Source organism: Giraffa tippelskirchi, chromosome 8 (assembly GCF_054371585.1).
Source record: "Giraffa tippelskirchi isolate mGirTip1 chromosome 8, T2T-mGirTip1v1.2.pri, whole genome shotgun sequence".
Taxonomy (NCBI): Eukaryota; Metazoa; Chordata; class Mammalia; order Artiodactyla; family Giraffidae; genus Giraffa; species Giraffa tippelskirchi.
This window is the reverse complement of record NC_137282.1, coordinates 10,752,059-10,768,378: the sequence shown is the minus strand read 5'-3', so window position 1 is coordinate 10,768,378 and position 16,320 is coordinate 10,752,059. Positions and strand designations below refer to the sequence as shown.

Genomic DNA, 16,320 nt, shown 5'->3' with positions numbered 1-16,320 from the left:
TATAGCACAGGGAACTCTACTCAATGCTCTGCGATGACCTAAATGGGAAGGAAATCCAAAACAGAGGGGTATGTATATGAGTATAGCTAATTCACTTTGCTGTATAGTAGAAACTAACACAAGCTTGTAAAGCAACTACACTCTAATAAAAATTAATAAAAAATGAAATAAAATTTCTTATAGATAATATAGTTGTTTTTCTGCTGATAGCTTCTTGTCTTCATTTGCCTATATGAGTTCCATCAATTTCCTCTTCCATTTTTGTGTTTTTGTTTTCTCAAATTATTTTATGTTCTGAATTTGTTACCAAATTGAAATAGCTCTTGGTTATTTTTTTTTTTTACTTCTTTCCCTTTAATCTTTATGCTACAACAAAATTTTACAAAATCTATTCTGATGCAGAGTTACAGTTGGTTTTTTTGTTTGTTTGTTTGTTTAGTTTTGTCTGTCTATATATCTCCTTGCTTAGTTGCTCAGTCATGTCCGACTCTTTGCAACCCTTTGCATCGTGGCCCGTCAGGCTCTTGCATCCATGGGATTTTTCAGGCAAGAATACTGGAGTGGGTTACTGTTTCCTCCTCCAGGTATATCACCTTACTGAAAGTTTAATGTGCATTTAAGGTAGAAGAGCTCCTTTCAAGATTTCTATAAGGCAGATCTAGGGGTGATGAACTCTCAGCTTTTGTCTTTGGAAAGTCTTTATTTTTCTTTCACATCTGAATGATAACTTTGCCACATAGAGTATTCTTGGGTGACAGTTTTTGTCTCTGAGTATTTTGGGAATGTCACCCCTTTGCCCCCCTGCCATCTCTGTAGAGTTTTCTGCTGATAGACTAATCGGGGTTCCTTTGTAGGTTACCATCCCTTTTTTCTAGGCTACCTTTAAAATTCTTTATCAGTGACCTGTGATAATTTTAGTGTGTCTTGAAGGTCTTTTTGCATTAAGATTATTAGGAGTTTTTTATTTTCATGTCCTAGTGTATTCAGTTCCTTCCCCATGTTTGTGAAGTTCTCAATTGTTATTTATTTAAAAATGCTCTCTGTTCTTTTCTCCATTTCTTCTCTGAGATACCCATTAACCAGGTTTCCTGCCTAAAAGAGTTGGATAGCTCTCGTAGAATTTTGTCATTTTTATATCTTATTTCTCTTTCCTATTCTACTTGTATCATTTCTAGATTTTTATCTTTATGCCCACGTTAGCTCTCTCTTCCATATGGTCTGCTCTATTTCTAGAGATTTCTAATGCATTCTTCATCTCATTTATTGAGTTCTTCAGCTCCAGAATTTTTATTTGGTTCTTTTTTTAGAGTTTTTTTTAGAGTCTGAGTCTTATTGGTAAAGTATTCCTTTTGTTCATTAATTTTATTCCTGAGCTCATTGAACTGCCTTTCTGAATTTTCACGTAACTTCTTGAGTTTGTTCATGACAGCTATTTTGAATTCTCTATCAGTTAGACTGCTGTATTTTTTGACTTAAAGTTCAATTTCTGGATAATTCATTTTCTTTCTGTGAAATTGTGTTAACTGGTTCTTCATGGTGCTTGATGAGTCTTTCCTCTTCTGGTGCATTTTAAGTAGGGAATACCTTTCTGCTTGATTCTAATGATTCAATGAGTTAGAAATTAGAGAGCTTTCTTTTATTTTCCAGTAGGTGGTGGAATAGCGTAAGTATTGGGGTTTTCTTACAGGAGCTGTTTCTGGTTATTTTGTACTTTAAAGCCTGCACATTCCGCCCTCCAGCACTTCTGTCAGAGTTGTTGCCTGTGCCCTCATTATCACTTTTCTTGTGCCTTAGGAATTCTGTCAGAGTCACTGTCCTTGCTGCCTAGAGCACTGGGAAGGTGGGCTTTTCCCTCCTGTCCAGGATCACCTGATTCTCAGGCTCCACCACCACTGTGGGAGGGGAAGAGTGATACAGGAGCCAGGATCATGCCGCCACTTGTAAAGGTCTGATGTTTTAAAGTTTGTGGGCTCCATTGCTGTGGGTTAGGGGACAGGGGGCTGGAGTCATGGCTCGGCAGCGGGAGGAATAGTGTCCCACGTCCCACTGCTGCTACTCCTCAGTTACCTGTGGCTGCAGGTGTGGCTGTAGCCAGGAGGCCAGGGTCATCCGTGCCACCTGCTCTGTGCCACCTGGGTTCTCTGTGGTTGCAGACTTAGCTGTCATGGCTGGAGGTCCAGGTTTGCAGGTACAGCTTCTGCTTTCTCTCGTTTCTGCCTTCTCTCTCTGTCTATTCCAGTTTAGCCACCCTTAGCTTTAAAGATGGGTAGAATTCTCTAGTGTGCTGGTGTGTAGGCAGAGACAACTTTGTTGCAATGTGGATGTTTTACAGGTTGTAGATTGAAGAGTAACAACAAAGGTAGCTTTTCACTTGCCTTATTGCTGGCATTATCCCTTTCTTTAACCATAGGGGTCTCATCGATGTAAGCCCTGTTGGCTTTCAAAGCTGGATTCTGTGGGGCTCATTTCTCAGGTGCATGTCTGAAAAGTTGGGGTGCCAGAGGTGAGGTTGAAATCCTTTGCTGCTCTGCCAGAAGCTAGGGGTTTTGAATTCCCTCCCGGTTGTGGGTCGCTGTACTGGGGGTAGGGTTTATGGCAACATTGTATCTCAGCAACTCCTAGTTGCTTCCATGTGGATTTTTCCTCATTCACTTGCTGCTGCTAAGTCGCTTCAGTCATGTCCGACTCTGTGCGACCCCATAGACGGCGGCCCACCAGGCTCCGCTGTCCCTGGGATTCTCCAGGCAAGAACACTGGAGTGGGTTGCCATTTCCTTCTCCAGTGCATGAAAGGGAAAAGTGAAAGTGAAGTCACTCAGTCGTGTCTGACTCTTAGTGACCCCATGGACTGTAGCCTACCAGGCTCCTCCGTCCATGGGATTTTCCAGGCAAGAGTACTGGAGTGGGGTGCCATTGCCTTCTCCATTCTCATTCACTTAGTATGTTGGAATCAATTAGCTTGTGTTGGACTTTTCTTTTCTTTTAGAGGAAACTGTATTAGTTGTAGATTCAGCGAGTCCATGGGAGGAGGTGAGTTCAAGGTCCTCCTATGTCACCATCTTCAGCGGTACTTTTCCAGCTTCTTTTAATTGGTATATTAGAATGTTAACATCCAAAGTGATGATTGATATAGTTGGAATAATAGCTGTCATATTTGTTACTGTTTTTTATTTATTGCCTTGTTCTTATTTTTGTCTTCCACTCTTTCTTCTTTTTGTCATTCTAGTTGTGACTTTTGTAATATATGATGCCATTTTCTGTTCTTTCTTAACACATCAGTTATATTTTTTGGTTTACTTTTTTTAGTGGGTTGCCCTAGTGTTTGCAATATACATTTTACAACTAACCTAAGTCCACTTTCAAGTAACACTATACTGCTTGTAATCTTATAATGAGAAAGTAATCTTATAATAAGAAATAATCTTATAATAAGTAACCTTATAATAAAATAACCATGTACTCCCTCCTATCTCTTGTATCATGCTGTCATTCATGTTACTTACACAGAAACATACATAATTGATTACAAAGCTGCTATTATTTTTTTGAACAATCTGATTTCTGTTAGATCAGTTAAGAAGAACAACAGAAATTTTTCTTTACTTATTCCATCTCTGATACTTTTTTCTTTATGTAAATCTGATGTTTCTGACCTACATAATTTTTCTTATCTTTGATCTTCTTTATCATTTCTTCCACAATAGGTTTACTGGTGACAAATTTCTCAATTTTGGTTTGTCTGAGAAAGTCTATTTTTCATTTTTGAAAGATTAATTTTGCAGGATACCAAATTCTGGCTTGATGATTCTTTTCTTACAAACACTATAAATATTTCACTCCATGCTCTTTTTGCTTGCATTATTTCTGAATAGTAGTCCAATGTAATTTTTATCATTGTCTCTCTATAGATAAGGATTTTTTGGTGTCCTTTGGCTTCTGTGAAGGTTTTCCTTTATCTTTGATTTTCTACAGTTTGAATATGATACCTGCATGTAAACTTTTGGCATTCATCCTGCTGGTTGGATTCTGAGTTTCTTGGGTCTTTAGTTTGGTATCTAACCCTAATTTTGTAAAATTTTCAATCATTATTGCTTCCAGTGTCTTTCATATCTTTCTTTTTTTTTGCCTTCTAGTATCCCCTGGAGAAGGGAAAGGCTACCCACTCCGGTGTTCGGGCCTGGAGAATTCCATGGGTTGTATAGTCCATGGGATCACAAAGAGTCAGACATGACTGAGTGGCTTTCACTTTCACTGCCATTTCACATGAGTTATCCCCTTTGTTGTTGTCTCATAGTCTTTGGAACTTCTGGGATTTTTTTCCAGTATTTTTTCCTCTTTGTCTTTTAATTTTGGAAGTTCTATTGAGAAATCCTTAAACTCAGAGATTCTTACCTCAGCTCTGACAAGTCTACTCCTTATCCCATCTTCATTTCTGTTGTAGTTTTTAATCTCTAGCATTTCTTTTTGATTCTGTCTTAGAATTTCCATCTGTCTGCTTCTATACTTGTTTGCAGTCTATTTTATTTGGTAAAGTCCTTAAAATAGTAATTATAGTTAATGTAAATTCCTAGTCTGCTAATTCCAACATCCTTACTGTAGGATGCTCTGATGCTTGTTCTGTTCCAACTGTGTGTTTCGCTATTTTATAAACCCTGTAATTTTTTTCCTGATAGCTGTACATGATGACTGGGTAAAAGGAACTGCCATAGTGAAAGCCTTTAATAATATGTGGTAAGCTCTATGGAAGAGGAGTGGAAGCATTCTATAGTCCTGTCATTAGGTGTGTCTTTTAGACCTAATACCCCTTTGGTCTGTGAATTTCACAAGTGTCTCTCAGTTTTTTCCCCCCTTCTTAGATGGAATATGATTGGTAAGTAGGCTAGAGTTAGAATTTTCCCTTCGCCTGTGTTAAATAGGCACTGAAAAAAAAAAAACCTTAATAAATTTAGGCTCTGATATAGTAATTTTGCTTAAGGTTAAACCTTGTCAAAAAGAACAGAGTATTCTGGTATGTTTCAAAACTCCTTCCTTTCCCCTCCCCCTGCTGAAAATGTAAGGGAATTTTTCTCTGATATTTACTGTGAGAATCTGGTCCAGCTCCTAGAGGTAAAATTCACAAAAGCATGGGGCCCATCCATAATTGGACACTCTTAGAGTTTTTAACTCTCAGACTTGATCAAACTGAGCCTCTGGTAGTATATCTGTTTCCTATTCTGGTACTGAATCTCATGGGGATTTCTGTTCCTGGGTTTCCAGTCTGGTATTTTGTGGTTCTCTGTGTTTGCCTGTCTGCTTCAACCATTTTGGAGGGAGCAGTTTGTCCTGTGACCTTTAGTTCTCTGACATAAAAATTGTTGATTTTCAGTTTGTTCTCTTTTTTATTTGTTGAGATGGAGTGGTGACTTTCAATCTTCTTACATGTCAGATGAGAAAATAGTGTTCTGCTTTTGTTCTCACAAAAATTTTAAAAACTGTCTCTGCTGGTATAACTAGAGAGATATAAATTGGGCATATATAAATGGAAATTGTATTAAGATACGTTTCTGAAGACAAAAGAAAGAGTACTTTACTAAAACTTCACAGAGATCTTTCAGTTCAGTGATAGCTAACCCATTCAATCAATCTTGTATAATCTAAGAGCTTAAAAAATAACAGTAAATAATAAGATTGATAATTTCGTTTTCCAAATACCAGATAACTATTTCATGAATTGACTGTTAGATAGTCTGACATTGAGTGAATTGGCCAAGACAAATTAGCTTTCTATGGATTGACTTTCAGAAAATTAGCTTAAAGCCAAAAATCACACAACATTAAAATAATAAATATTAGAATAATAAAAAGCAGGTTGCAGTATGAAGTCAGTAAAGTTAAAAAAACTCACATTTGAATACAAATGTAAAACACTATCCAAATTAAAATATATTCTTTCTGTTAATGACTTTCAGTTCAGTTCAGTTCAGTTCAGTCATCCAGTTGTGTCGGATTCCTTGTGACCCCATGAACCGCAGCACGCCAGGACTCCCTGTCCATCACCAACTCCCCAAGTCCACCCAAACCCTTGTCCATCGAGTCGGTGATGCTATCCAGCCATCTCATCCTCTGTCGTCCGCTTCTCCTCCTGCCCTCAATCTTCCCCAGCATCAGGGTCTTTCCAATGAGTCAGTGCTTCGCATCAGGTGGCCAAAGTATTGGAGTTTCAGCTTCAACATCAGTCCTTCCAACGGACACCCAGAACTGATCTCCTTTAGGATGGACTGATTGGATCTCCTTGCAGTCCATGGGACTCTCAAGAGTCTTCTCCAGCACCACAGTTCAAAAGCATCAATTCTTCAGCACTCAGCCTTCTTCACCATCCAACTCTCACATCCATACATGACTACTGGAAAAACCATAGCCTTGACTAGATGGACCTTTGTTGGCAAAGTAAAGTCTCTTCTTTTTAATATGCTATCTAGGTTGGTCATAACTTTCCTTCCAAGGAGTAAGCGTCTTTTAATTTCATGGCTGCAGTCACCATCTGCAGTGATTTTGGAGCCCAGAAAAATAAAGTCAGCACTGTTTCCACTGTTTCTCCATCTATCTGCCATGAAGTGATGGGACCGGGTGGCATGATCTTAGTTTTCTGAATGTTGAGCTTTAAGTCAACTTTTTCACTCTCCACTATCTCTTTCATCAAGAGGCTCTTTAGTTCTTCTTCACTTTCTGTCATGAGGGTGGCGTCATCTGCATATCTGAGGTTATTGATATTTCTCCTGGCAGTCTTGATTCCAGCTTGTGCTTCATCCAGCCCAGCGTTTCTCATGATGTACTCTGCATATAAGTTAAATAAGCAGGGTGACAATATACAGCCTTGACGTACTCCTTTTCCTATTTGGAACCAGTCTGTTGTTCCATGTCCAGTTCTAACTGTTGCCTCCTGACCTGCATACAGATTTCTCAAGAGGCAGATCAGATGGTCTGGTATTCCCATCTCTTTCAGAATTTTCCACAGTTTATTGATCCACACAGTCAAAGGCTTTGGCTTAGTCAATAAAGCAGAAATAGATGTTTTTCTGGTACTCTCTTGCTTGTTTGATGATCCAGCAGATGTTGGCAATTTGATCTCTGGTTCCTCTGCCTTTTCTAAAACCAGCTTGAACATCTGGAAGTTCACGGTTCACGTATTGCTGAAGCGTGGCTTGAAGAATTTTAAGCATTACTTTACTAGCATGTGAGGTGAGTGCAGTTGTGCAGTAGTTTGATCATTCTTTGGCATTGCCTTTCTTTGGGATTGGAATGAAAACTGACCTTTTCCAGTATCATTGATCAATTTGCATATATTGAAGATTTCTTGATCCTTGGGATAAACCCCCCTTGATCATAGTGTATGATCCATAGTGTACATCATAGTGTATTGTTGGATTCAGTTTTCTAGTATTTTGTTGAAAATGTTTATCTGTGATATTGGTCTGCCCACAGTTTTCTTTTTTTGCAATGTCTTTTTCTGGTTTTGGTGTAACGGTGATTGTGGCCTCATAGAATGAGGTTGGAAGTGTTCTTCCCTCTGCAATTTTTTGGGTAGTTTGAGCAGGATAGGTGTTAGTTCTTTTCTAAATGCTTGATAGAATTCACCTGTGGGACCATCTGGCCCTGGGCTTTTGTTTGTTGGAAGATTTTTTTCACAGTTTCACAGTTGGTGATTGGTCTGCTCATATATTCTATTTTTTCCTTGTTCAGTCTTGGGAGGTTGTACTGTTCTAAAAATTTGTCCATTTCTTTGAGGTTATCTATTTTATTGGCATATAGTTGCTCATCGTAGTCTCATATGTTTTTTTTTTTTGTATTTCTGCATTGTCTATTGTAACTTCTTTTTCATTTCTCATTTTATTGTTTTGAGTCTTCCTTTTTTTCTTGATGAGTCTGGCTAATAGTTTGTCAATTTTGTTTATCTTCTCAAAAAACCAGCTTTCAGTTTATCTTTGCTTTTTTTCCCCTTCACTTCTCTGATCTTTATGATTTATTTCCTTCTACTAATTTTGGGAGTTCTTTGTTCTTCTTTTTCTAGTTTTTTTAGGTATATGGTTAGGTTTATTTGATGTTTACTTCATTTCTTGAGGTAGGATTGTATTGCTATAAAACTCTCTTAGAACTGCTTTTGTTGTATCCCATAGGTTTTGGATAATCGTGTTTTTGTCATCATTTGTTTCTAGGTATTTTTTGATTTCCTCGTTGATTTCAATGATCACTTGGTTGTTTAGAATTGTATTGTTTAATCTCAGTGTTTGTGTTTTTTACAGTTTATTTTCTATAATTGATATCTAATCTCATAGCATTTTGGTCAGAAAAGATGCTTGATACAATTTCAGTTTTCTTAAATTTACTGATGCTTGATGTGATGCATGTGATCTATCCTGGAGAAGGTTCCATGTACACTTGAGAAAAAAGTTCATTCTGATGCTTTTGGGTAGAATGTCCTTCCTAGGTGGCGCTAGTGGTTAAGAACCCTCCTGCCAATGCAAGGATGTAAGACACAGATTCGATCCCTGGGTCAGGAATATCCCCTGGAGGAGGGCAGGGCAACCCACTCCAGTGTTCTTACATGGAGAATCCCACTGACAGAGGAGCCTGGTGGGCTACAGTCCATAGGGTCACAAAGAGTAGAACATGACTGATCATGCACGTTCTCTAAATATCAATTAGGTCCATCTAGTCTAATGTGTCATTTAAGGCTGTGTTTCCTTATTAATGTTCTGTCTGGATGATCTGGTATAAGTGGAATGTTAAACTCCCCCACTATTATTTTGTTAATGTCAACTTCCTCTTTCATATCTGTTAGCATTTGCCTTCTGTATTGAGTTACTCCTGTGTTGGGTACATAAATATTTATAATTATTATGTCTTCTCGTTTTGATCCCTTGATCATTATGTAGTGTTCTTTGCCTCTTGTAATAGCCTTTATTTTAAAATATATTGTGTCTGATACGAGAATTGCTACTCCAGCTTTCTTTTGATTTCCTTTTGCAGGGACTATCTTTTTCCATCCCCTTTCATTATGGTTTTAATTAAGTCTCTTTTGTCTGTTGCTGAGATTGAACATATATTCATGTGTTGAATATTGTGTGTTGATCATAGAATTATCTGTTTCTGCCTTTTACCTATTGGGCTTCTAATTCCATGTGGTATATAAGATGTGGTATCATGTATATTATTCATTTTTAAAATATATATAATGGCTATTTTATTTTATTGATCTAACTATTCTCATCCCATTATAATATTGTTTTTCATTTTATAGCTGTTGGTAAAAATCAAATATTTATATTGATATGTGTCAAATTTTCTAATTATTCCATTTTGGATTATTTATTCAAAATCCTTTGTTATTTTCAGGATAGTTTTATGTCTTCTTTACATGATGTTACACACTCCTTGTTTTAATTATTTACTTGTATCACATAGTTTTGTTACTGGTGTGATCAGAGATCTTTTTCATTACAGTTACTATGTAGGAAAGTTAAGAATATTTGCATATCCATTTCTATTCAATCAACTTACTAAACTACTGTATATTATTGAAGTTTCTGGTAGACAATCATCTCTTGAAAATAGCGATAAAATTACTCTTTTATTTCTAGTAGCTGTACTTTTAGTTATTTATATTGCTTTATTATATTGATGGGATCTTAAAGGAAAAATTAAAATCACGGTGGTTATTTTCTATATACCTTGGAAGTCATCCTTGCCCTCTGACACAATGTGTCTCAGATACACCTTGAGTTATTCAGTACCACTTATGTTGTCAGTCACTTTTGAGAAGCTTTGGTACTTTTGAAATGGGAATGATATTCAAGACCATAATTAGATCCCTAAGGGCACTTTATTTTTTCATATAAGGACTTGAGACATACTAGAGATACACTGAGGCTATGATCTCCTGTTTTTAAAAAGCAGAATTATCCTTTTCTCAGAGGCTCATGGATTTTGGAGGGTATGAAAGAATACATGGATCTTTAATCACATTTTTGCCATAACAACTAGAAAGCTGGGAAGAAATGTGTGAAACAGCAGTTTTCAGATACTAGACAGTAGGCAGGATAGGGCTTTGTTCCATCAGAGAAGGGAAACAAATGAGATGTGATTTTTCTGGTTCTCTTCCTGTTGTCAGATTTTGGACTGCTGTGCCTTGGGTGGACACGGGCTCAGTAGGTTGAAGAGACAGAGATTGGAGTTAAGAGATTAAAGTGGGTAGAATTTGGGAGGCAGAGTTCCAGGGAAGAGGAACTGGTATGCAGAAACAGCTTCAGAAGTTTGCATAGAGGTCCTTATGGGCCTATTGATGAATATCAAACCATACAAGACCAGGCAAAGAATGACAAAACTATAAGCTGAACAATTATCAATGTTTACAGAAGGCTGGAGTTATTTGAGTTACAGTCAATCAGAGTGAAGATATTTCTTTGAAAACCTGGGATATTCACAAGAGATCCCAGAAAAATCATGCTTTGCTAGTAGCTCTGAATTAACCTTAGAGAAAGGGATGTTCTAAACCTGCCCTATCAAAATTTAAAAATATCAAGCTGTTCTGAAAGTAACTTAACTGCCTTCCAGCATCAATATAGTAATCTCTAAATGAAAACAACACATTCTACAATATAATATTCCTAATATACAGCATAACATTTTAAAAAGTAACAAACATACAGAGGAGAATTATATGACCCACAACAGAAGAAAAATTTAATCAATAGAAATAGACCCAAAAGTGTTAAAAAATGATATAATTAGTTGATAGGGATTTAAAAAAACTTACAAATATTCTCATGTGTTTAAAACAAAGCGTTAGCACAATAAGAAGAGACATTGGGAGATATCAAAAACACATGTAATTTGTAGAAATAGGAAAACAACATAACTAAAATGAAAAATTCTGTGGATAGTATTAACAGCACAACTGACACGGCAGAAGAAAATGTCAATATGCTAAAGATAAAGCAGAAGGAACTATTTAAACTGAAGCAAAAAGACTGACAGGATGAATCAGTGACCCGTTAGATCACTGTCCGATGGCTCTGCATATGTGTAATTGGTGTTGCAGAAAAAGAGAAAGAAGGGAGGCTAGAAAAAATTTTAAGTAATTTTCAAAATTTGATAAAGGATGAACTGAAAGTTTCAAGAAGTTCAGTAAATCTCAGAAAAACCCAAATACACCAATACATATTATAATCAAATTACTGAAATAAAAAATAAAGGGACTATTTTAAATGTGGCCAGAGGAGAAAGATGCATTGCATCTGGAGGAATGATGAACAGTAAAAATGACTTCAGTCTTCTTAACAGGAAATATGTAAAGCAGAAATATTAAATGATATCATTTAATGTGAAAAAAGCTGTCATTTGTGTTCTCTATCCAGTAAAAATATTTCAAAAATTAAGGATATAAAAGAATTTTTTTCAGATATAAACACCTGAGAGACTTTGTTGCTAGAAAATATGCACTAAAGGAAATATTAAATTACATTCAGGTGGGAGGAATATAAAGTCATATGGAAATGTGGATCTACACAAAGCAATGAAGAGTGCTAGAAATGAAAACAAATGTAAATAAGTATAAAACACTATATTTCATATAAACATTTTTAAGAAGGCAATTGACTTTTTAAAGTAAACACAATAATAATGTATCCTGATATTTACAGCAAATGTAGACAAGGTAGTTTGTTGTTTCTATTGTGATTTTCATTTGCATTTATCTTATGATTAATGGTGTTGAGCATCTGTTCATATTCTTGTTCACCATTTGTGTAGTATCTTTGGAGAAATGTCTACTCAAGTCCCTTGCCCATTTTAAAATTAGGTTATTTGGGGTTTTTGTTGAGTTGTAGGACTTCTTTGTATATTTTGGATATTAACCCTTTAACAGATTTATGATTTGCAAGTGTTCTGTTTTATAGGTTGCCTTTTCAGTCTGTTGATTGTTTCTCTCAACGCACAAATGTTTTTTAGTTTGTTGTAGACCTATCTGTTTCTTATCACCTCTGTTTGTGCTTTTAGTGTCACATCCAAAAATCATTGTTAAGTCCAATGTCATGAAGCTTTTCCCCCATATTTTCTTCTCAGAGTTTCATAGTCTTAGGACTTACATTCAGATATTTAATCCATTTTGAGTTCACCTTTCAGTATATTGTGAAATAAAGGCCAACTTCATTCTTTTTCATTGGGTGGCTAGTTTTTCCAGCACCCTTTGCTCATGTAACTCTCCTTTTCCCATTGAGTGGTCTTGTCACACTTGTCAAAGATCACTTGCTGTATGAGAAATATGTTGCCAGTAACAGTAATTGAATAGAAAAATAGAGATATGGGAAAACTATTTTAAAAAATTTTTTTATTGAAGGATAATTGCTTTACAAAATTTTGTTGTTTTCTGTCAAACCTCAATATGAATCAGCCATAGGTATACATATATCCCCTCCCTTTTGAACCTCCCTCCCATCTTCCTCCTCATCCCACCCCTCTAGGTTGATACAGAGCACCTGTTTGAGTTTCCTGAGCCATACAGCAAATTCCTGTTGGCTATCTATTTTACATATGGTAACATAAGTTTCCATGTTACTTTTTCCATACATGTCACCTTCTCCTTCCCTCTCCCCATGTCCATAAGTCTATTCTCTATGTCTGTTTCTCCATTGCTGCCCTGTAAATGAATTCTTCAGTACCATTTTTCTAGATTCTGTATTTGTGCATTAGAATACGATATTTCTCTTTCTCTTTCTGTCTCACTTCATTCTGTATGATAGATTCTAGGTTCATCCACCTCATCAGAACTGTGACTCATATGTGTTCCTTTTTATGGCTGGGTAATATTCCATTGTGTATATGTACCACAACTTCTTTATCCATTCATCTGTCGATGGACCTCTAGGTTGCTTCCATGTTCTAGCTAGTGTAAATAGTGCTGTAATGAACAATGGGATACATGTGTCTTTTTAAACCCTGGTTTCCTCAGGGTATATGCCTAGGAGTGGGATTGCTGGATTATAAGGGTTTTATTCCTAGTTTTTTAAGAAATCTCCACACCATCTTCCATAGTGGCTGGATCAATTTACATTCCCTCCAACAGTGCAAGAGTGTTCCCTTTCTCCACACTCTCTCCAGCATTTATTGTTTGTAGACTTTTTGATGATGGACGTTCTGACTGGTGTGAGGTGATATCTCATGGTTTTGATTTGCATTTCTCTAATAATGAGCGATATTGAGCATCTTTTCATGTGTGTTTGTTAGCCATCTGTATATCTTTGGAGAAATGTCTGTTTAGGTCTTTTTCCCACCTTTTGATTGAGTTGATTGCTTTTATGGCATTGAGTTGTATGAGCTGCTTGTATATTTGGAAATTAATCCTTTGTCAGTTGTTTCATTTGCTATTATTTTCTCCCATTCTGAGGTTTGTCTTTTCACCTTGCTTATAGTTTCCTTTGCTGTGCAAAAGATTTTAAGGTCCCACTAATCAGGTCCCACTTGTTTACTTTTGTTTTTATTTCTGTTACTGTAGGAGGTGGGTCATACAGGATCTTGCTTTGATTTATGTCATCGAGTGTTCTGCCTGTTTTCCTCTAAGAGTTTTATAGTTTCTGTTCTTAAATTTAGGTCTTTAATCCATTTTGAGTTTATCTTTGTGTATGGTGTTTCATTCTTTTACATGTAGCTGTCCAGTTTCCCCAGCACCATTTATTGAAGAGGCTGTCTTTGCTCCATTACATATTCTTGCCTCCTTGTTCAAAAATAAGGTACCCATAGGTGCATGGGTTTATTTCTGGGCTTTCTATCGTGTTCCATTGGTCTGTATTTCTGTTTATGTGCCAGTACCATACTGTCTTGATGACTGTGGCTTTGTAGTATAATCTGAAGTCAGGAAGGTTGTTTCCTCCAGCTCCATTCTTCTTTCTCAAGACTGCTTTGGCTGTTCGGAGTCTTTTGTGTTTCCATATGAATTGTGAAATTTTTTGTTCCGGTTCTGTGAAAAGTGCCATTGGTAACATAATAGGCATTGCATTGAATCTGTCGGTTCCATTTGGTAGTATAGTCATTTTCACAATATTGATTCTTCCTACCCAGGGACATGGAATATATCTCCGTTTATGTTGTCTGATTTCTTTCATTAGTATCTAATACTTTTCTGTGTACAGTTCTTTTGTCTCCTTAGGTGAGTTTATTCCTAGATATTTAATTCTTTTTGTTGGAATGGTGAATGGGGTTGATTCCTTAATTTCTCTTTCTGTTTTTTCATTATCGCTATATAGAAATGCAGGTGATTTCTGTGTATTGATTTTGTATCCTGCAACTTTACTAAATACACAGATTAGCTCTAGTAATTTTCTGATACTATCTTTAGGGTTTTCTATGTACAATATCATGTCATCTGCAAACGGTGAGACCTTTACTTCTTTTCTGATATGGATTCCTTTCATTTCTTTTTCTTCTCTGATTGCTATAGCTAGGACTTCCAGAACTATGTTGAATGATAGTGGTGAAAGCGGACATCCTTGTCTTGTTCCTGATATTAGGGAGAATGCTTTCCATTTTTCATCATTGAGAATAATGTTTGCTGTAGGCTTATCATATAAGGCCTTTACTATGTTGATGTAGGTTCCTTCTATGCCCATTTTTTAAAGAGTTTTAATCATAAACGGGTCCTGAATTTTGTCAAAGGTTTTATCTGTATCTATTGAGATGATCATATGGTTTTTATTTTTCAATTTGTTAACATGGTGTATCAAATTGATTGATTTGAGTATATTGAGGAATCCTTGCATTCCTGGAATAAACCCAACTTGCTCATGGTGTATGAGCTTTTTGATGTGTTGCTGAATTCTGTTTGCTAAAATTTTGTTGAGAATTTTTGTGTCTATGTTCATCAGTAATACTGGCCTATGGTTTTCTTTTTCTGTGTTGTCTTTGTCTGGTTTTGGTATCAGGGTGATGGTGGCCTTGTAGAATGAGTTTGGAAGTGTTCCTTCCTCTGCAACTTTTTGAAAGAGTTTTAGAAGCATAGGCATTAGCTCTTCTCTAAATGTTTGTTAGAATGCTCCTGTGAAGCCATCTGGTCCTGGGATTTTGTTTTTTGGGAGATTTTTGATCACAGCTTCAATTTCAGACTTGTAATTGGATTGTTCATAATTTTTATTTCTTCATGGCTCAGTCTTGGAAGATTGAACTTTTCTAAGAATCTGTCCATTTCTTCCAGGCTATCCACTTTATTGCCATATAGTTGTTCATAATAGTCTCTTATAATCATTTGTATTTCTGCATTGTCTGTTATAACCTCTCCTTTTTCATTTTTAATTTTGTTGATTTGATTCTTCTCTTTTTTTCTTGATGAATCTGGCTAAAGGGTTGTCAATTATCTTCTCAAAGAACCAGCTTTTAGTTTTATTAATCTTTACTTTTGTTTCTTTCATTTATTTTTCATTTATTTCTGCTTGAATCTTGATGAGTTCTTTTCTTTTACAAATTTTGGGGTCTTTTTGTTCTTCTTTTTCCAGTTGTTTTAGATGTAAAGTTAGGCTGTCTATTCAATGTTTTTCTTGTTTCTTGAGGTAGAATTGTATTGCTATAAATTTCCCTCTTAGGACTGATTTTGTTGCATCCCATAGGTTTTGAGTTGTTGTTTTTTCATTGTCATTTGTTTCTAGAAATTTTTAAATTTCCCTTTTGATTTCTTCAGTAACCTGTTGGTTATTTAGAAACATGTTGTTTAATCTCCATGTGTTTGTGTTTCTTACAGTTTTTTTCTTGTAATTGAAAGTCTCAGAGTGTTGTGGCTGGAGAAGATCCTTGATATGATTTCAATTTTCTTAAATTTACTGAGGTTTGATTTGTGACCCAAGATGTCTATCCTGGAGAATGTTCCATGTGTACTTGAGAAGAACGTGTACTCTGCATTTGGATGCTATGTCCTGAAGATGTCAATGAGATCCATCTCATCTAATGTATCATTTAAGACTTGTGTTTCCTTATTGATTTTCTGTTTTGATGATCTGTCCATTGGTGTGAATGAGGTGTTAAAGTCTCCTGCTGTTACTGTGTTACTGTCAATTTCTCCTTTTATGTCTGTTAGTGTTTGTCTTATGTATTGAGGTGCTCCTATGTTGTGTGCATAGATAGTTACAATTATTATGTCTTCCTCTTGGATTGATCCCTTGATCATTATGTAGCGTCCTTCCTTATCTCCTATAATCTTCTCTTTTTAAGGTCTATTTTGTCTGATGTGAGGATTGCTACTCCTGCTTTCTTTTGCTTCCCATTTGCATGGAATATATTTTTCCATCCTCTCACTTTCAGTCCA

The 16,320-nt window shown here is 36.1% G+C and overlaps 1 protein-coding gene across 7 annotated transcripts in view; it reads left to right on the top strand.

Annotated features, from left to right (window-relative positions):
- The window catches only part of ADAM32 (ADAM metallopeptidase domain 32), a 252,915-nt gene that overhangs the window by 101,463 nt on the left and 135,132 nt on the right, over positions 1-16,320 (top strand). The window lies entirely within an intron of this gene.